This window comes from Xenopus laevis, chromosome 7S (genome assembly GCF_017654675.1).
Source record: "Xenopus laevis strain J_2021 chromosome 7S, Xenopus_laevis_v10.1, whole genome shotgun sequence".
Classification (NCBI taxonomy): Eukaryota; Metazoa; Chordata; class Amphibia; order Anura; family Pipidae; genus Xenopus; species Xenopus laevis.
The window spans coordinates 36,450,496-36,471,701 of record NC_054384.1 but is presented as its reverse complement, the minus strand read 5'-3'; the positions used below and the strand labels follow the sequence as shown (position 1 = coordinate 36,471,701).

The following is a 21,206-nucleotide window of genomic DNA, read 5'->3' as shown; positions in this document are numbered from 1 at the left end:
CTGTTCTTGTGGATGTGCTTGAGTGCCTGGGGGGATTGAGATTCATGTTATAAGACTATAACAGACATAGGTCTAAGCATTAACAATAATAATAATGATCTAAAAAAGTGTACTGTATATATATATATATATATATATATATATATATATATATATATATATATATACTGTATATATATATACTGTATATATATATATATATATATATATATATATATATATATATATATATATATATATATATATATATATATTTGTGTGTGTGTGTAAAGCAAATGAGGCCTTACCTTTAACACTTCTTTGCAGACATAGCCAATCCAGGTCTCTCTCAGGGATTGGCCTTCGGTGGAATTGATCATGTCATACAGGGAGCCGCCCCCACAGTATTCAAGGACAATCTGCAGTAGAAAAATATAAATAAATTATTTAAGGCCTTCTATTACCTTTAATGGAGATCCCTTTGGCACAAGAGGGATAAACGTGATACAGCAAATAATTTCTTACCTCCAGCAGCTCCGATGAGCACTCATTAAGTGGAGCACTATAATAGGCTCCATGGAAAGCGGCGACGTTCTTGTGGCCGCCGAACTTCCGGAGGAAATTAACCTCCCGGCAAACAGACTCTTCATCCTGGAGTGGGATAACGGGAAACTCTTTAGCTCACATAGTCAACCACACAAATAGGAATGGTATGGAGAATGGAACTATAAAAATACACTACCCTGCTGATGTTGGCTATCTTCACAGCCACCACTCCTTTGCGATGGTGGCGACCCTGTAACACAGATAGAAACGGTTTAACTGATATTCAATATGAGCTGCAAATATCAAGATTCATTTTGGGAACAAATGGAGTTTACTGTCTATTCTATTCGGGGACCACAACATGCCACTAGCACTTGTTGTTGCTTCCAGTTCCCCCTGTCATTTAGTAATTGTGTTTTCCCTTACCTTAAACACGTCTCCAGTTCCACCCACTCCAAGAAGCACGTCCTTGGTCAGCCGACCATCAGGAGGCTGGAAAATAGAATAGAATAAAAAAGAAATTTTATTGATAACATAATATGCCACAGGGTATCAAAAGAATGTATCACTTACCCGGGGGGACAGACAGAGGAAGAGGGGAGGATTGGCAATAAGGTACTTGAAATAGAGAGGCAACTGCCAGGTGGGAAGGTTTTACAACTGGGCAGGGGCATCACCAAACCTACTGCCAGATTCCATGCTCAGGCAGCCCCCACAGTTACTGAGTCATGTATTTTACCCTCTTTTCTACTCACCTTATAAGTCTCGGAGAGGGACCCACATTCCGCTTGTCGCTGAGGGAAAAGAGAAAGATCATTAGTGTAAAGGGACATTATATGGTCCAACACTTGGTACTAAATGGTACTTCCCAGTGTGACAGGTACCCTTTCCCCAAAGTTACTACTCAGTAAAGTATACAGGACAGTGGTGCAATTAGAAGTTACTGAGCCCCATAGCACAATCATTTTAGGGCATATTAAGGCTTGTTCATGAATTTATTTATTGATTAATACCCCACCGTGCCCCCTAAACCTCAGGCCCCCCAAACCACTGTTTCCCTAAACTTATGGACCCTCATCAGTCACAGGGTCTCCTTCCTCTATAGTTAAACCCCTGGATAAGAACCAAACTATTATTCATTTCTAGTTATATGTAATTCCCTTATAATACAGCTGGGTACAGATTTCAAGTTTACAAGCTGATTCTGTAATAAGCTGCCCCCAATATGTACCCTTTATAGAGCTGCATATGGCTCTGTGTTACTGAATGGATTAACATTCTATACTTTAAACCCTTAGTTTAAATAAAATGGTATCGACTGCCTTACCTTCCCCTGGGGGGCCCAGAATGGCATGGCGCCCCAGGTCTTTGTGCTCTTAAAAGAGCAGTTGGGAATAAAAAAGCGATATCAGCAGACGTCGATGAAAGATGTTATTTATACCAGACGTCAAAAAAAAGATGGAAAAATTCACTGAATATCGCTTTGAAAAAGTCCGAAAATCTCGTTGAGTCAATTCGAAAATCGCTCGGAAATCGATTCGTCGCTCAGAACATTCACTTTACCGTAGAGGAAAAGAAAGAAGAGATTATTAGCTCACGTGCACTGGCCCTCTCTGCTGTACATATCAGCATACACTGCCTTATATCAGTATTCACACCTTGACAGCAATAACATTGCTAAAAACAGCTTTGAAGGGAAAGTTCCCCTTTGAATCAAATTGTACTTGGCCCCGTACTTCCATCTATTATAACATGGTGCCCAGTCCCTGCTGATGAAAAGAAACCTCACAGTTATATTTTATCATCTCTAGAATTTAGATTTCAGCAACAACTGACGTTGAAGCTCTGATGAGGCTGCTGAGAGTTGTGCACTGTACAGAGTGATCATATGAGACAAATTGCAATTGTTTTTAATTTTTTTATTATTTGTGATTTTTTTAGCTATTTAATTCTTTATTCAGCAGCTCTATAGAATGCAATATCAGCAATCCAATTGCAAGGGTGCAAATTACTCTAGCAACCATGCAATGACCTGAATGAGAGACTGAAATATGAATAAAAAAGAGTCAATAGAAAGATCAGTACTAAAAGTAGCAATAACTATAAATTTGTAGCAAAATTTGTTTTTAGATGGAGCAGTGACCCCATTTAAAAGCTGGAAAGAGTCAGAAAGTGGGGGCAAACTATTCAAAACTATAAACAATGAAGGCCAATTGAATAATTGCTTAGAATAAGCCATGCTAATTAAAAGTTTGCTTGTTGCTTGTTGTTGTTCAACTTTAGTATGATGTAGAGACTGATATTTTGAGACAACTGGTTTGCAACTGGTTTTAATTTTTTTGTAGTTTGTGGTTTTTGAGTTATTTAGCTTTTTATTCAGCAGCTCTTTGGTTTGCAATTTCATCTGGTTGCTAGGGTCCAATTTACCCTAGCAACCATGCATTGATTTAAATGAGAATATGAAATATTAATAGGGGAAGGTCTGAATAGAAAGAGGAGTAATAAAAATAGCAATAACTTAATAAATGTGTAGCTTTACAGAGCATTTGTTTTTTAGATGGGACCAGTGACCCCCATTTGAAAGCTGGAGAAGAAGGCAAATAATTGAAACACTATACAAAATAAATAATGCAGACCAATTGAAAAGTTGCTTAGAATTGGCCATTCTCTAACATACTACAAAATACAAAACTTAGAGGTGAGCCACCCCTTTAACCTTCAAATCAGAGAAGAGCACTGACATTTCCACCTCACCTGATACTGTTGTACTACAATTCCCAGAATGCCGTTTTAACCTGCTGTCATACCTGCCATGCCTTTCATTATACATAGTACCCAGGTGTAAGACGTGGCTGATGGAGGCAGATGTAGCCAAGTAAATGCTTAAAAAATCTATGTCATCTTGTACTGAGCGCCTTCTTGTCTTTCTTAATTCAGAAGGCAGCAGAAAAGGCTATCTGGGCATGTTGGGAGCTGTAGTTTTGCATAAGACATATTTATTTATGGGGGAACTAGATAACTATGGGTAAAGCTCAGGGCAGACCAGAATTTTTAGGAAACAAATGGCCCTGCCTATAAAATGGCTAGTGAGGGGACATGCTGATCTACGCCATCTAAAGCTCTATTATAGGAATCAGATCATTTGCCACTTTAAATCTCCCCGTCTTTGTATTTCTGTAGACTTAAGGGGTTTCCATGAGAAAGGACACAGTTGAAGCAGGGAAGGTATTTCCTTTCCAGGATGCTCTGTGGCCTGAGCAACTCCCAGCATGCACAGGTGCCCTTTCGCTACTGGTTTATGCTAAAATTAATTGGTGGGGGCAATCCAGTTGGAGATCATGGCTACATAACAAAAAGCTCTCAGGTGATACATTGTCAACCACCCACATTCCCATGGAGCAGCCCAGGTGATGACATCATTGCTAGCAACAGATACTGAAATTGCTGACTGTTTAACAGGACGTACCAATGCATAGGTGGGGGTTAGGTTATCAATCGGCAAGAAAAAGGGGGGTAGCAATAATGGCAGCTCTCATACTCAGCATGCTGAGAGCAAATGGTGGGACTTGTAGGTCAGTAACAGTTACAAGACTAAAGGCTGATGGTCTTATAGGGGGTGCTGGGACTTGAAGGTCAGTAAAAGTTACAAGACTAAAGGCTGATGGTCTTATATGGGATGCTGGGACTTGTAGGTCAGTGACAGTTACAAGACTAAAGGCTGAAGGGATGATAGGGAATGGAGGGATTTGTAGGTCAGTGACAGAAGACTCAAAGCTAAAAGACTGAGATGGGTGCTAGGACTTGTAGGTCAGTGACAGAATTTTAAAGGCTGAAGGGCTGAAAGGGGATGCTGGGACTTGTAGGTCAGAGACAGAAGACTAAAGGCTGAAGGTCTGATAGGGGCTGTTGGGAGCATTAGACATTTCAGATCCGTAAAAAGCAATGGCTGCCTGTCATTAATGGTCAACATCCTCAGGCAGCTTGAGGGGATTAGTGCCTGGGAAGTACCAACTCAGAAACTTTACCCTGAAGAGCTTTTACAGAAGGCAATTTTATATACAAAATGAGCAACCTGAACAGCAAGTGCTGCCCCATTCCTTTCCCAACCCCAACTCTCATAATCACCTTTTATATTCATTAAAATACAAGAATAAAACCAAGGATTATATCCCAGGCGCTACTCAGTGGTACAATTAAAGTCAATTTTCAGCATTTCTGTAAAATCCCCCCCCAGTGTGCGTGCTGGTCCACTCACCTCTGATCCCAGAAATGAAAGTGAGAAAACCGTTATTTTAACTGTCATTTAGTCATGCAGCCAATCACATGATTTCTTATACCAACTGTGATTGGCTGCAAAGTTGGCACACATGTCAATGTTGCTAAGGTAAATGGGACCCTAGCAACCAGATTACAGTTACAATTCAAAACTGTAAGGCAGTGCAACTAAAGAGAAAATCATTACAAAACGAAGTCCAAATACAAATGATATTGGAATATTCCTGTCTACCTTACTGATTTTCAATGTGTGATCTCACCCAGGCAGCTACCAACGGTCACCCATCAGACTTATTGCAGCATCAAGGTGACCGTTGGTGGCTGACAATATCACAGCTCTGACAGTTCTATCTCAATATTCTTTAAATCAGACACTTGAATACAGTGTGACTTAAAGAAGTAGATGTAAATAGCAATATATTAGAAGAGGATTCTGGTACCCAATACTATTTTATACTTCTGTGAATGTTTAGTCTCCCTGTTTTCCCATTCCTCCCCCATGCTCAACTCTCTCATATTCACTTTTAAAATTAAAAAAATATGTGCACAACCAAGGCTAATATTCTAGGTGCTACCTACTGACTCTCTTAAATGCCAATTTTCTGCATTTATGTCATTATTTTCCTTAAAATATCCCCCTAGTGGGTTTGTGTGTCCACTCACCTCTGATCCCAGAAATGAAAGTGAGAAAACCGTTATTATAACTGTCAGATGAAAAATCAGGTAATGTTACAGACTGTAGGTGGCTGGGAAAATGGCACCTAAGACGTGTCTTTAAAATTAGACAATTTAAATATAACAAAAAATGAAGACAGAGAAACGTGCATAGCAATACAATTACATGCGGAATCTAGATGCAAAATGCTATTTATGGCCTCACTGCCAATATAAGACTTTACAGTGTGCCAGCCCTAATTTAATATCCCATGAACCTCTATGGATATGATCATTATAGGGGGTAATTACATTTCCTGAGAAATTGGCTCCGGCTGGTGAGGAAGCACCATATTCACAGATCTCATCTGCATCGTTGAGTTCTCCATTGGCCGCAGTATCATCTCCCAGGGTGCCCTCGCCAGTGACGGACCCACAGTAGGTGTGAGAAGTCTCTGCAATAGATCTTCCTTGTTGATAGAAGGTCTGCAGTGATGCTCTCTCCCACCTTGGATGAAGATTCTCATCTTTCTCATACCGCAACCTGCTGAGGGGGTAACCCTTTTTAAATTACATGGATTTTAGAGTTACAGTAAAGATGAATAAATCAATGTATAAATATTATTGTGTTCCTGATTTTTCTATTAAACAGACTAACTACAGTCAGTATCGGACTGGGACACCAAGGGCCAACACAAAAACCTTAGACCAGGGGGCCACTCTCAGTTCTATTATTCTTCTTCTCCTCACTCAACCTCTATTCTCCTTGTCTCTTTTCTTTACATACTGTAATCCAACATTCCATCTATTTACCCTCTTTGTTCTCATAGAAATAGCGAATGGCCATGAAATAGGCCAAACGTTTTAAAAGCATGAGGGTCCACTGACACCTGGGCCCACTGGGAGTTTTCCTGGTATCCGGTGAACCAGTCCAACACTGACTACAGTATACTTACACTTTGTATGAGGTAAATTGCCAGTGTCCATTCACAGCAGCATTCCTGGTGCCCTTACATTGGCAAGTGGTATGGCAGTTCTGCCCAGCAGAGGAAGAGGATAACATAAATAGGGGGATATTAATGGAAGTATAAAGGTGGCATTAAATAAAGGGCTTATACAAAAAAGTCAATGAAAGACCTTACATGATTAGACGGCAGGTATATGATTCTTCATATACATCAGTGTTATGGCAGCTAGACAACATCCATTGTAAGTGCAGGTATTTTGATATACAAGGGCTCTGTGTGTAAATTCTGGTGTAACTCTGGTATACGCAGGGTTATAAACAAGTGCCTCACAGCTTTACTATATGGAATTATTGCCAAAGGGCAAGGTTAATTCACATGGTGCAGCTTTATAAACATAACTTAAATTTTACACCAGTTTTATGCCTTTTTGGTATAAAAGTAACACAAACAGCCCCACTGTGTCACACACAAACACATCATGGAGGGCTTTCTGTGAGAGAAACCATCCCCTGCAAGTTTAGCCAGTGAGGGGGAGGAAAGTAACCTGCAGCCAATGGGAGAGCAGCATTTTGCATCATGGCTGCAAATTGTCACTTCCTGTCATTTTAGCCAGTGGAAGAGAGTATCCCACAGCCAGTGAGAGAAGGAGTCTTGCCTCAGCTCTAATTGCCAATGGGAGAGGGAGTCTTGCCTCAGCTCTAATTTCCTTTAACATTAGCCAATGGGAGAGGGAGTCTTGCCTCTGCTCTAATTTCCTGTAACTTTAGCCAATGGGAGAGGGAGTCTTGCCCCAGCTCTAATTTCCTGTAACTTTAGCCAATAGGAGAAAGCTTCCAGCAGTGATTCCAGAGATTGAGTGTGGGAGGGAGAAGCCCAGAGAGAGCAGGCACAGCAGAGGGAGACCTGTCTAGACAGAAGTGCTGTTCTGCCTGTTATGAAGTAAGTGCTGGGCTGCAGGCAGGGGGATTTCTATAGGGCAGTTGGTATCAGGCAGGACATGGTGGAACATGAGGGATGTTTTTTTTGTCAGAGTCCCTGTGGTAGAGTGAGGGGGAGGGGTTAACAGTACATTGTCTGCCATAAAGTGATTCTCAGTGATATAATGTATGCCATATTACTGATCATGACCAGCCAGATACGAGGCCTGTTAGGGGCTCAATCGGCCATAGCAGTTTTTTCAGGGGAGTGAACGCTATTGCTTCAAGCTTTGTTTTTTGAAAGATTTTAGCCGAGGTCTAATAGATTTGCTAACAGAGTATTATAGTGCCCCCGTTTCTCTGAATAGAACTGAGAGGCAGTTTTGGACCCTTTTTGCAAAAGCACTTTTAGGGCAGCAAATTCCTGCACAGTTATAGGCACCACCCTGGGGCGGTGGTTGTGCAAAGGAGGTCATTATCCCTGCCTGGAGTTTCCCAATCAAACAGGGCAAGAAAATGTGCCCCAAGTCCCCATATTGATGTTTAATAGCTCAGTAAGTCCTCTGCCTCTCTTCTGTTAATAGTGTAGCTCTCTCTGCCAGGCACCAGCCTCATACTCCTACATTGTATCTTTTTTCTGAGTCCTGGTCACATGATACTGTGCTGTCACTTCCTCAGCAACCAAGAGAACTTTTTTTTCTATGGTTTTGCCAAAGCAAGTGGCAAGTTAAGCGGCATTTCTCCCACGGTACTATGATGCTCATGTGTAGGCAGAGACACAGAGATCACACTTGATACTAGTATTGAACATGGGCCCCCATTACTAACAAGGCTAAGGTGGATAGAGACCTGCTTTCCAAATAATATCACTTATTATTGGGTTATGTATAGTGCAAAACATCCCCATGATTTATACTCTCTGCATAAACTCCCAAGTTACAGCTTTGACCCACTTTTTTGGATTTGTAGTGATGTGCAGTCTTCTTCTGTCCCACTTCAGCCTCTGTACACGCCTTTTTATATACTCGTGCAGGCCCCACCCCGCCCCTTTCATGACATCACAGCTGGGCGGGTATATAAAGTGGGAGCGTTCCGGGTTAGGGTCAGGTGTGGGCTGGTGTGTAGCAGCTTAGGTTTGGGTGGGGGTCGCGTTTTTCCCCACCCGCACATCACTATGGCTTTGCCAGTAAATGAACTTCCAAAAAACCTGGCATCATCTTAGCCTCCCTGTATACAGGCTAAGTCTAAAAAAACAGGCCGCTTTTGCTTGATGACATTTGCTCCCCCTTCTTTGTTCAGGGTACTGTTTTCACACCCTTGAATCCCTTTCCATTAGTTTTCTATAGGGGAGATTGCCACATTTTTATGATCATAACTTTGTACCCCTTTTTTTAACATATTTGCACAAATATTACATTACTTATGAAACAAAGGATCCAGGAATGTGCATTGATCAATCTTACTTTTGTATGTTTCTAGTTCATTTGACAAAAGAAATTTGCCAGACACGGAAGGCTAGTGTAGCGGGGAAATCCCCTGCACGTTTAATTTGTCATATGATGTAACGTTTCGGGGGCATGCCCCTTCTTCAGACATGCAGAAGCTCTCACAGTTAGTGTTTAAAAACCCATAGTGATTTGCATAATTGATACAATAAACCAGTGGTTAAGTGAAAAATACTTAGATTAAACAGATACATAGTAAGCAATAAATAGAAAAACGAAATACCCTTATTAAAATCCCTAAAACCGTATCAAAGCTTCATAAAAAATTAGAAAAACTCGAGCAGTGCTAATCCCAGTTTCAAAATAGTAAAGTCCTCTTTGCTGTGTAAATTCAATTTGTATGAAGAAAGTTCCTTAGTGTGCACAATTATTCCAATGTATGTTAAAAGTTTCCCCTCCAGCCAACACGAGGCAATTACAGACAGGAGAGAATCAAGGGGAAACTACAGAACTTCCTTTAGTATGCCATCCCACTATGTTAAAGGACAAGAAAAGTCTAAAATAGAATAAGGCTAGAAATGCTGTATTTTGTATACTAAACATAAGCATGAACTTACTGCACCACAAAGCCTAATCAAACAAATTTATGCTTTCAAAGTTGGCCACAGGGGGCTGTCATCTTGAAACTTTGTTAAACATCTTTGCCTGACCCTGACCCTGCACATGCTCAGTGTGGTCTGGGCTGCTTAGGGATCGTCATAAACAAAGCTGCGTGAATTCCGCATGGCTGGTAAGTAAGGCGGGGGCTCCCCCTGCTGTTCATAAGTATGATTGTTTACCTGCTCAGCAGTTAGGGATCATCTGACAATTCCTATCCGCAGCAGTAAATCAAGGGAGAATTTCACTGCATACAGTCAGGTTTCTTATAAAACAGTACACATTTTTTTAATTAAAGTATATTGTAGATAGGTTTCTTTTTCATTAAAGAAAGTAAAAATGGGATTTTATTTTTTTGCCTTTCCTTGTCCTTTAAATAACAAAACATTCAGCCCTGTGTTATAGATTAGTGCAATGGGTAACTACTTGCCGACAGGCCCTGGTACAGGATGGACACCCAGCCCCCCCTGTTGGGCCCTCCCCCCATGAATTGCGCACCAGAGTGCTGCTGGCATGCGCACTGTAAAATCTCCCCCTGCCCAGCCTTCAGAGATAACCGTTAGAGGCTACGGTAGGCCTCAAAGGGGTGCGGCACAGGTGCTATTGCACCCCCTGATATTTATGCCATTGCATTCTGAACCATGGCTGTAAGAATTGTACAGTGGCATAACTATGGGGGGTGCAGGGGGTGTGTGCCCCCGGGCCCACACGAAATGCAGAATGCTAATTTTCAAAATGCTGGAGCTATTTTTTGTAAAATGTGGAACAGCATAGTGGGAGAGCCGAGAGAGAAAGAGTGCTAAATAAAGCAAGCTTTGCCTTGCCCCTCGGAATGTAAATCCCTTGCCATACGATCTCTTGCCTCAGTCCTCTTAACATTTAACTTCTTTAGTAGCCGGTAGCATGTGCAATGTGGGAGGAATGGACAGAATGAGCGCCTGCAGTTCTTATCTCACATGTGCACTGTATTGCTAGAAGTGCGCTATCTTGCGATCTGTTTGGAGCTGAGGCAGGAGATTTTATGGTTGCTGGCTATGGATTTACATTACCAGAGGCAAGTTTAGGACTTTCTTTTGCAGTAATTTATTCACATTCCACTTAAGAAGAAAGAAAATGTTAAACTTTGTCAAAAGATTTAGGAAGGTGGAATTGAATTCTGAAGAAAAGGGGTATAATGAGAGGTACACAGATAAAATGGGTATTGAAGAATAGAAAGAGTGAGAATAATATGTAAAACTATAAAGAAATGCTGGAATAAATAGTAGAGAAAGGCAAACATATATTAGAAAATAAAATGGAAAGCAAATCAAAGCAGGTAACAAAAATACAAGGTTAGTAGTATGTTGCTTTTACACATTTTATAACTCTATATACACCTATAACGTATAACATAATTACATAGTTACATAGTTAAATTGGGTTGAAAAAAGACAAAAAAAGTCCATCAAGTTCAACCCCTCCAAATGAAAACCCAGCATCCATACACAAACCCCTCCCTACTTTTAATTCAATTCTATATACCCATACCTATACTAACTATAGGGCTTAGTATCACAATAGCCTTTGATATTATGTCTGTCCAAAAAATCATCCAAGCCATTCTTAAAGGCATTAACTGAATAAGCCATGTGTTTATAGCGATGACGGTGGAACTGCACCTTCTATTTCTAGTAATTTGATAGCATTGTTCTGACAGACATGTAGAAAGGAGATCCATTTAGTGGCAGCTGTTTGAATAAAAGTGTTGGTGGGCAAGGCTTATTATGGCAGTGGGTATGGCTTATGATTTTGGAGGGGGGGCCGGGTGCACATCTGTAGTAGTTACGCCACTGGAATTGTACAACTCTTTTGAGGAGAGCAAGACACCATAGCAATCTCTCTGTGCAAACCACTAATAAGTATCAAAGAGGAAGACATGTGACTGGTAAAATAAGGCCACTAAAGTATATTCATAGACTGATCATTTACCATTACATGTACCATTTCTTCATTCCTCATAGAATTATACTTTTTACAATAGTAATAATGTATAATGAATAAACTGCATGTATAGAAACTTTCAGTTCTGCATGTCTGCATCCGTACAAACTCCGTGTAAACCTGAATAAGACAATCTGCAAGATTTGGTCAAATGAGCAGCTGGCCAATTTGGTCCAATACAATATTGTATTCCCAATTTCCATGATGGCCCTGTGTAGTCCCATGAGGAGATGGCTGCATCAGATTACCCGGCATGATATCCCAGACTGATGTATTACCAAGCTATAACAAATAATTTCTAGTCCCATAAACTGCTAATTTAGACAAGAGACACTAAATTCAAAGTTAGGTTGGCCAGGTTTGCAGTCCTTTTAACAGGTGAATTGACTGAGAGATAACCCATAGTTAACATGCAATAGCTGCTACAGTGAATGAGTGAGGGTTTAGACCCTCGCTCATTCACTGTAGCAGCTATCGCATGTTAACTATGGGTTATCATTACTTTCAACAGGTCAACATATTGGCAACGGCTTCCAATATAACCTTTGACACACCTGAAAAGGAAAAGTACAGTCACATTTTATGCTGTTTTCATTAGCTCATTGCTTGCTAAACCAGCTTGGCTCAACTCTAATTGCAGCCAAAGATGGGTCTGCAATTATTGTTAAGGGGATTGGTAATCTTATGCCACCAATAGCAATCAACAATCAATGGCACATGTAGCCCTTTGTCACCTGTAGGATTTTGCCTCTCCCACAGATGACAGAGCCCCACCAAAAAAATACATTTTAATGCAGAAGAATAGGGTTGGTCAAATGTAAAATACTGTACATGCAGCAATTCGACCTTTACTTGATTAGGCCACCCAACCTTTACCCCACAGCACCACTATTGGCAAGTCTTTTGTTAATGCTGAATTTGGTGGAAAAGATTCTTTTAAAGGGATAGTGGCAAGTCTGATTATTGATAAAATGTGTGGGTATTGCATTAAGAATGTGCCAATACTACATTAAAGGAGAACTAAACCCTAAAATTAATAGCCAAAAATGCCATATCTTAGATTCTGAACTTATTACTCCAGGTTGTCAATAGCAGCAATGATTCAGGACTTCAAACTTGTCACAGGGGGCCACCATCTTGGAAGTGTCTGCGACACTCAAATGCTCAGTGGGCGCTCAGCAGCTGTTGAGAAGCTAAGCTTAGGGGTTGTTGCAAAATGAACAGGCAGAAAATGCGGTTTGTCTGTAATATAAGCTGATGCTACAAGGCTGATCTATTAAATTCTGAAGCTAGTTGTACTGGTTTCTGTGCTATTATGTAGTATTATCTGCATTAATTACTAAACAGCCTTATATTGTGACATTTATATTTTGTTTACTGTATATTTTGAGTTTGTCCCTAAGCTCAGCAAGTGACAGCAGCACAGAGATGTGCATTGAATCAGCAGAAAAGAAGATGGGGAGCTACTCTGGCATATTCGTAGACACAGACCGCCACTGCTAAAGGGCTGTGGTTGCCTTAGGCAAGATACAGAAGCCCAACCCTTAATGTGTAACATTTCTAGCCTACTTTATTTAAGTTTTAGTTCTCCTGTAAGGGAGAAATTTATAATCTGAGATTAGAGCTCCCTACAGAGAAATTAACCCACTTTACATTTATACCTATGGGATTTTTAAAATGAATTAGCAGAGTGTGAGCTCACTGTTCAATATATATTCTAAAAATCCCATAGGAAGAATAGCAGGCGGCTGAATTTCTCTGTGATAAGCTTTAATCTCACATTTTGATAAATCTGCCCTAAACTTTATCACTGGAAATATCTACTGCCTTGCTGAAGCTATTCAATCAGCTGAAATCAGCTGCTGCTGCATTACATTGATCCAAGCAAAACGCAAAATGAGGAAAATAAAAAAATTCAGTACCAATGCTTACCATGATAAAAATGGATCCATGTCAGATACATGCATGTTCGGGGCCTATTGATCATGTAGTTTAAAGATTTAGGATAGAAAAAATGGAGTGCAAAATTTAAGGGGGTTGTTCATCTTCCAAACACATTTTCCAGTCGAGTTGTTTTCAGATTGTTCATTATAAACAAAGGCTTTTTTCAATTGCTTTCCAGCTTTTTATTTTTCACGGTTTACCCAAAATTTTAAGTTTAAATTTCCTCTCTAGTGTCTTAATCTAGCAGCTCAGTGATCCAGGAGCATCTGAACAGTTACAATTTACATTTCTCAGCAGCATTTGTGGTATATTAGCAACTATCAAACACCTACCTACACAGGGATTCTGCTCAGTAGGGCCAAAGATAACAAATGTATCCATTGATAACAGTTAAAGAGTCGGCGCCCCCCAGAGCCAGGCCCGGACTGGCAATCTGTGGATTCTGGCAAATACCAGAGGGGCTGCTGTAAGTTGCCATGGACAGCCACTATTTATTGGGCTGGTGGGGACTGTTTGGGCCTCTGTGTTTGCTGTTTGGGCCTCTGTGTACCTGAAATGCCAGGGCCCATTTTGATTCCCAGTCCAGACCTGCCCAGGTGAAAACAAACTTTATACTTCAATATCAGAAAAATGGTCACATATAGAAAGTAATTGGAAAAAGTATTTTTGGTGATCTTGCTGCTTGACTACTTACATGCAAGAAGCCTCCCACTCAGGCATGTGTCATAATAACAGAAATTGGTGTATTTATCTGGACATTCAGCGAGCATGTTCTGGGATGAAGACTTTGGCACAAATGTTGCTGCAGTGAGGCAAATAAAAAAAAATATGGTTGCAACTCCAGAAAATGAGATTCACATTCATAGAGCTGACTTTACAGGGGTGAGATAAAACATTCTGATGCAAACTGCACTGGTTTCTGAGTTGCAATGTAATTGCAATCTTAATTACTAATTGGCCTGTTACTTATATTTTACATGTGAAGTGTACTGCGCGTTAGCCCTTAAGGCCAGGTAACGGACAGCAACACAAAGCACGTACTGTGAATCAGTAGAAAAGAAAACCAGGAGCTACGGTTATCATCTTCAGAGACACAGATCTTCAATGCTAAAGAGCGGCGGTGCGTACTGAGCATTTGTAGCCTACATTTTGTTACACTTTAGACAATATGCTTCCCAACAGATTCCGTGTGTTGCATTACAGAGAATTAGAGGCAGGACTGGATAGTCAATTTTAAAAACCATAAAGAAAAAAACAAAATAAATAAATAAATAAAACATTGCAATAATGGGCCAAACTATAATAAGGTTAATTACAAGGTTAAATTCATTATTAAGTTAAGAAAAAATAAAATAAATAAAGTTGCAGCATTCATTCATTATGTGCATGTGTGTGCCCCAACATTGTCCAACATTGGTTGGAAAAATGTTTTTTGTCAATAGGTGCCCTTTAAGAAAGGAAAGTGGCACACTGGGCAATTTTGATCCCATTGGTCTGCATAGGCATAGTGATAACAGTTCCCTGACACCTGAGTTGGCTGTCTGAATTGATAGGAGCTTCATGCTTCTCTGTTGTCCCTGTTCTGCTTTGGGCTAAAAGCACATGCTGGTGTCGTCCTCAGGCCTGGATTTGTGGAAAGGCCACCTAGGCCCGGGCCTACGGTGGCAGGATTTTAGAGGGGGCGGCATGCTGCCCAACCACACCCACATTGGTTCAAAAACACTGGGGATGCGCTGGAGATACTGTACAACCATTTTTTTAAAATTTCCTATGTGCCAATCCCCATTGCTTCGTTCCAGATTATATAAGGGGAGGGGACAGGGGTGACGAACGGCAGTGGGCCTAGGGGTGCCCACTATGTAAATCCGGCCCTGGTCGTCCTGTATTTTAGTGCCACCCACGAAAAATCTGCACTAACCACAAAAAAATCTGCCTAAAATCACTTTTGCATTGGTGCCAGTGGAAATATCTGCCAATAAAACATATGAATGGGCGTAAGTGGCAAAAAATGCCTTCTCATGCATGTTCTGGCGGTTACATAATTAATATGTTTTTACCACCTGATATTTACACTGTCGCCAAAGAAAAGGTATTGGCAGAAGATTTGAAGCTTGTGGGTAGCCAAGATTTAGGACGAACCTTCCAGTGTACCATAAACTGTAGAGGCAATTGCAGATAGGACACTTTGTCATCCTCAATATCTTGCTCCCTATAGGCAGCAGCATACCTGAAAATACTTTTGAATTTCTCCCTATGTGATTCACTACTAGTAAAACTGACTTCATATGTGTGCAAAAAGGCGGAAGAAAGCATTCTCGTGCAGTTATTTAAGAATTCAGTTCTGCTAGCAATTCAAAGGTATATTTAGGTTGCCTGCAGGGAGCAAGATATCTAGAGGAGTCTTTCATTCCCCTAAGGGGAGGATATGTGGTTTGAATGCTGCTGTCTGTTAAATCAACAGGGTTAAAACTGCCCTGTCTGCTTGTCACTGCGTCTCATAATATGAAATGTGCTCTGACTGATGTTGAGTGACAGGGATGCCCCCTATCACTGCTGCATGTAGGCCACTCAAGATGATTTACATTTTAAAGGGTTGTTCACCTCAGTAGATGTAGAAAATGATATTCTGAGAAAATCTGCAATTTGGTTTATATTTATTTTATTTGCCTTATTTTTGAGTTGGTTTGGCTTTTTATTCAGCAGTTCTTTGCAGCTTCATAAATCTAGTTGCTAGGGTCCTAGTTACCCTAGCAATCATGTATTGCTTGAATAAGAGACTAGAATGTGAATAGGAGAGGGCCTGAATAGAAAGGTTAACCTAAAGGTGAATCACCTTTAATATTATCTGGCGTGACCATGGGCTGACAAAATGCCCTGTGTCCTAACACTGCTGATACAGTTGGATATTACAATGTGTTAACATGTTGTGGGTCAAGAACAAACTGTACTTGCTACGTCAGGCAGCTTAAATTTACAATAAGAAGTGTCATGGGTTGTTTCAGGCATAGCCCAGTTAATCTATACTGCTAAAATACTGACCCACATGCCATTAGCTTCAGAATCTCTACATTGGCTTGTACAATGTTTGTATATATACACATATACATTAATGGTACAGTGATTTTCAAGAACAATGGCTCCAGATCTTAAATACATTATACAGAGAGAGGCAGAGAGTAGTGACATCCTACATACACCCTAGATCAGTGATCTCCAACCAGTGGCTTGTGAGCGACATGTTGTTCACCAACCCCTTGGCTGTTTCTCCCAGTGGCATCAAAGGAGGCACTTATTTTTGAATTTCTGACTTGGAGGCAAGTATTGGTTGCATAAAAAACAGATGCAGAGTTAAAAAGGGCCATCTGTAGACTTCCAGATTGCAGCTACCAAATAGTCAAGTGATGTTCTTATTTGCCCCCCAGGAATTTTGTTTGTGCTTGTGTTGTTCCTCAACTCTCTTTACAGAATGTGGCTCACTGGTAAAAAAAAAAAAAAAAGTTGGGGACCCCTAACTTAAGGTGGCCATACATGGGCCGATAAAAGCTGCTGACAGACCGTGTCGGCAGCTTATTGGCCCGTGTATGGGGCCCCCTGACGGGCTTCCCCGATCGAGATCTGGCTGGGACGAAAAATACCATCGGATCGCGGCCGCATCTATTCGTTGATGCGGTCCCGTGATCCGACCGCCCATTAATATTCGTTAGGATCCGATCGTTGGGCCCTAGGGCCCACGATCTGATCAGCCTGATATTGCCCACCTCAAGGTGGGCATATCGGGGAGAGATCCGCTCATTTGGCCATCGCCAAACGAGCGGATCTCTCCGTGTATGGCCACTTTTGGATACACTGAGTGGGAATTTTAAGCAGGTTACCTGAAGACTGGTGAAGATTTTTAGAACTGTATGGATCAAAATTAGCTCAGAAATATTTTGCATTGCTAAAAAATGCTTTTGTGCTCTACCTCTAGTGGTAGATAATTGAGAAACACCCAAGCAGGAGAAATAAAAGACAAGTGAAGTCAGCGGAGAAAAGATTTTAAAAGGAGTGTCTCCAAGCAATTGTATTGTGCAGTTTTGCCTATTTCTAAAAGCACAGGAACATGCACAATGACCTGAAGGAATAACATTTTGAATTGTAGAATGAATAATTGTCTATGTACACAGTGTAGTTAATTTTACCATAAAAATCACAACAGATACATTTAATAAAATCACACACAGGTGTTGTTATTATTAACATATATCAATTAAGCACCAAGCTAAAATTGAGATGGAAAAGGATATTGCAACAAGTAGTAAAAAGAATCCAAAATTATTTTTTAAATAGTAAAAAAATGCAGGAAGGGGTTGGGGCCCTTAATATCACAGAACAAAGAAAAACCAGAGATTATGAACTGTTATTTTTCATCTATCTACATTAATGAGGAACCAGCTGATAAAGGTTTCCTTATTATTAGTCCCAATTCTAGTAATAAAACAGATGATACATAGTTTGTGCAAAAGGAAATTCAAAAGAGACTAGAACATGTAAAGATAAATAAAGGTCTGGGACCGATGGTATTCATCCTAGGGTACTAAACAAGCTTAGCTTAACAATCCTCTTTACTTAATTTTTCTGCGATTGGGTCATTTGAGTTTCAACTTGTTTATTAATGACCTGGAAGTGGGCATTTTGCCCACTTTATCACTCTGCCACAGAGTGATTTGACTAAATTGGAAAACTGGGCAGCAAACTGGAAAATTAGGTTTGATGTTGATAAATGCAAGAATATGCACTTTGGCAGAAATAATATAAATGCAAGTTATACAGGTATGAGACCTGTTATCCAAAATGCTGGGGTTTTCTGGATAATGGGTCTTTCTGTAATTGGATCTTCATACTTTAAGTCTACTAGAAAATCAATAAACCCATAAGACTAGTTTTACTTCCAATAAGGATTAATTATATCTTAGCTTGGAGCAAGTACAGAAAAAAAGCGAACCATATTTAAAAATTTGGATTATTTGTATAAAATGGAGTCTATGGGAGATGGCTTTTTTTTTATAATTCTGGATAAGGAGTTTCCTGGCAGTGTGTTGGGGGTTTCCTTAACTGAGAAGGATCTAGGGTTTTTTTTGTAGATAAGTTGTCTAATTTCAGCCAGTGTCATTCTGTGGCTACTAAAGCAAATAAAGTTCTGTCTTGCATAAAAAAGGCATTAACTCAAGGGATGAAAACATAATGTTTCCTCTTTATAGTAGGGTTGCACCGAATCCAGGATTCAGTTCGGGATTCGGACAGGATTCAGGCTTTTTCAGCAGGATTCGGATTTGAATCCGAATCCTAATTTGCATATGCAAATTAGGGGCAGGGAGGGAAATCACGTGACTTTTTGTCACAAAACAAGGAAGTAAAAAATGATTTCGATATTCGGCTGAATCTTTCATGAAGGATTCGGGGGTTCGGCCGAATCCAAAATAGTGGATTTGGTGCATCCCTACTTTATAGGTCTCTGGTAAGGCCTCACCTAGAGTATGCAGTGCAGTTTTGGCCTCTAGTCCTTAAGAGGGATATAAATGTGCTGAAGAGAGTGCAGAGACGTGAAACTAAACTGGTTAGAGGGATGGAAGACTTAAAATTATGAGGGTAGACTGTCAAGGTTGGGTTTGAAGACGCTTGCGAGGGGACATGATTCTCTGGAAAAGAGGCACTTGTGAGGGGACATGATTACACTTTACAAGTACATTAGAGGACATTATAGACGAATAGCAGACCTTTTTGCCCATAAAGTGGATCACCGCACCAGAGGCCACCCCTTTAGACTAGAGGAAAAGAACTTCTTTGAAGCAACGTAGGTGGTTCTTCACAGTGAGGTTGTGGAATGCACTGCTGGATGATGTTGTGATGGCTCTGTTGATGCCTTTAAGAGGGGATTGGATGATTTATTAGACAAGCATAATATCCAAAGCTACTAAAATGTACAATTAGCATAGATATTGGTCTAGATATTGGTATGTGCAGTTTATGTGAGTGTATGGAGGGTCGGTGTAGGTGTGTTTATGTATGGTCGCTGGGTTTCATTTGGAGTGGATACTCAGGTTCATTGAGGTACCTGAGTCAATGTATGACATTTTGGGAGAAACATTGCTTAGCAAAGAAAATTAGCAAATTAACCATCTCTTTGCTGAAGAATAGTACCATCTTGGATAAATAACAACTGCATGTAGATCACATAGGCATAGATTTTATCTACCAATTGTAACATTCCCAGTATTGTCCATGATTCCTAGTGACAATCCAGTGTGCATAGTACAAGGGCATTAAAATATTAGTAGATGTTCAAGATAAACCATCCATAAATACATTTTTTTATAAATGACAAACATTCATATCACTTTAGTTAGTCCTTTCTTACTGGAAAAGTAGTGTTTCTATCCAACTACATTAAAACAAAAGTATTCTATTAAGTGTGGCTTGAGACGTGTCTCCAATTTAGTGATACGCATGTGGGATCATTTATCCGAATGCCTGGGATTTTTTTTTTTGTGATAAGGGGTCTTCTTCTTAATTGTACTGTTATATTATTAAAGAGCAAAAGGAAACCATTAAAAAAAAAACAGAATTATTTGCTTAAAATGGACACTAATAGGTTTCCAGATAAAGGACCCCATACCTGAAAAACTTTTGGAACTTATGACTTATAAATAAATTGTGTTCCAAAGACTACTATTTGTATTGAACACTAGAATATCAATAGGATCCATGGATATTACACATGTTATGACTGGTTGATATATATTATTTATTGAAGTTAACCATTAGATGGCTCTTGTATGTATAAATAACTAGTTAGCTTTGGGCTAATCTACTGTATCCACAACTGGACTTCTAGTTGCTTTAGTCTTAACCCTACTAGATACAGTATATCATCACCTGGATGAATAAAACCCTTCATATACATTTTGGGCTAATTTGTGAAAAATTTGTAAAAAACTGTTTGTCCTGAAGTATCATGTATTATGTGTTATTTTGGATCTTCAATAAATCTGTGAGCACCCCACAAAAATGGAATTTGACTGTTAAATCCTCATATATTCAAACAGGCTGCTACTGGAGTATTTATATATATATATATATATATATATATATATATATATATATATATATATATATATATATATATATATATATATATATATATATATATATATATATATATATATATATATATATATATATATATATGCTCCTGATAAATAATAAGTTTAACTACTTGGTTTTTTTTTTCTTACAATAACAGTATTCATATATGCCTTACACTGTTGCATACAACTCCTGGAGTAGCACAACAGTTTGTGAAAGATGTCAAAGAATCGGTTGAAGTTATCATGCAAGACCCCATAGCCAAAACAACTGGACTGGTATTGATACTTTTTTTCTTTTCATATGTTCTTTTTGTTTTATGACAGCAACCTTGTCATCTCATCATTTAATATTAATATTTGCAGATAAGCCTTGACGCATGAGAAGAGTTTAGTTTTAGTTTAGCATTTCCACTTAGAAAATTAGTCATACTGCCACTCTGTGCATCAGAGAAGTGTTAGTGTTGCTATATTTGTTAGCATAATGTTTGTCAATCGTAATCTCTTAATATAGCAGTAGCCCAGGTTTCCCAAATAAGTTTGATTTGTGAGCCTATTAATGATTTTACATTATGATACACCTCATTCTTAATGGGCCATGGTTTGTTCTGGCTGTGTTTTGAAAAAATATCATCCATAATGTGGTGCAGGGAGTGACTATCGCCTCAAACCATTACTGGGTGCATGTCTGGATCATATTAATACCTATATACTCAGTGC

General features: G+C 39.6%; 1 long non-coding RNA gene across 1 annotated transcript; it reads left to right on the top strand.

Annotated features, from left to right (window-relative positions):
* The first annotated feature begins 7,228 nt into the window (after nucleotides 1–7,228).
* On the top strand, nucleotides 7,229–20,734 carry LOC121396289. Its single transcript, XR_005962960.1, has 2 exons — nucleotides 7,229–7,361; nucleotides 20,645–20,734. It is a non-coding gene; the product is annotated as an uncharacterized LOC121396289 (long non-coding RNA).
* Nucleotides 20,735–21,206: the final 472 nt, after the last annotated feature.